A 1,371-nucleotide genomic window follows, 5' to 3' on the forward strand; every position below is an offset into this window, starting at 1 on the left:
ATGTGATTTGGGGGTTGGACTAAGTTTGTATGATATTTTAGAATTGGTTGGTGTGCTTAGTTGAGGTCCCGGGGGCCTTAGGTGTGTTTCTGATGCTCAACAAACCATTTTTGGACTTGGAGAAGGATCAGATTTTTCTGGTTTTCTGTTGCAGACTTTCCTTCATCGCGATCGCGTGAGGAGGCTCGTGATCGCGAAGGCTTAAATGAGGCAGTGAGAATTTTGTTCTTCGTGATCGCGGGAAAAGGAATGTGAACACGTAGTATTGGTGTAACGACCCGGCTGGTTGTTTTAAGAATTTACGCCCCGATCCCCTATTAACTGCTTTTTCCATGTTTTTTCCTATAATTGTGAGTTGTCGGGAGGCATTATTTGGAGTTTCGGAGAGTTTTGGGACACTTAGTCCCAAGACGAGAGCTTAAGTTTTGGAAATTTGATCGTAGTCGGAACAGTGTGAAGATGGCCTCGAAATGGAATTCCGATGGTTCCTTAGCTCCGTTGGCTGATTTCGGGTTTAGGAGCGTGTTCAGAGTGTGTTTTGGAGGTTCGTAGCTAATTTAGGCTTGAAATGCCGAAAGTTGAATTTTTGAAGTTTCCGGTTCGATAGTGAGATTTTGATCCGAGGGTCGGAATGGAATTCCTGAAGTTGGAGTAGCTTTGTAGTTTTGAATGTGACATGTGTGCAAAATTTCAGGTCATTCGGACAAGGTTTGATAGTCGTTTTGATCGAAATCGTGATTCGAGAGTTTTTGGAATTCTTAGGCTTGAATCCGATGTAAAATTGGTGTTTTGATGTTGTTTTGGGCGTTCCAAAGGTTGGAATAAGTTTGAGCGATGTTTTAGGATTGGTTGGCATGTTTGGTTGAGGTCTCGGGGCGCTCTGGTGTGTTTCGGGTGGTTAACGGAGGGTGTTTGGGCTTAAAAGAACTGTTGTTGCTGCTGTATTTCTTGGTTCTGGTTTCCTTATATGCGATCGCGATAGTGGGGCTGCGATCGCATAGGTTTGTTGGTGAGGTGGCAAAATTTGTGCTATGTGATCTCCAGGATTGGTCCGCAATCGCGAAGTGGGAGGAGTCAAAGCAGTGCGGTCGCATGAGGTTGTACGCGAACGCACAGTGTGGGCGTGGCAGGGGGTGATTGGTTACTCTATGCGAACGTGGTTGGGTGCGCGGTCGTGTAGAGGGAGGAGAGCTAGTTTATGCGAAGGCGTGTGATGGATCGCGAACGCACTGAAGAATTTTTATAAAAAACTGGGCAGTATTTAAATAGCCAATCTGCGACCCTTCTTCATTTTTCCACCATTTTTGAACGGGATTGAAGCTTTTGAGGGAGATTTTTGAGGAAACCAAAGGGGAATCACTTGGAGGTAAT

This window comes from Nicotiana tabacum, chromosome 5 (assembly GCF_000715075.1).
Source record: "Nicotiana tabacum cultivar K326 chromosome 5, ASM71507v2, whole genome shotgun sequence".
NCBI lineage: Eukaryota > Viridiplantae > Streptophyta > Magnoliopsida > Solanales > Solanaceae > Nicotiana > Nicotiana tabacum.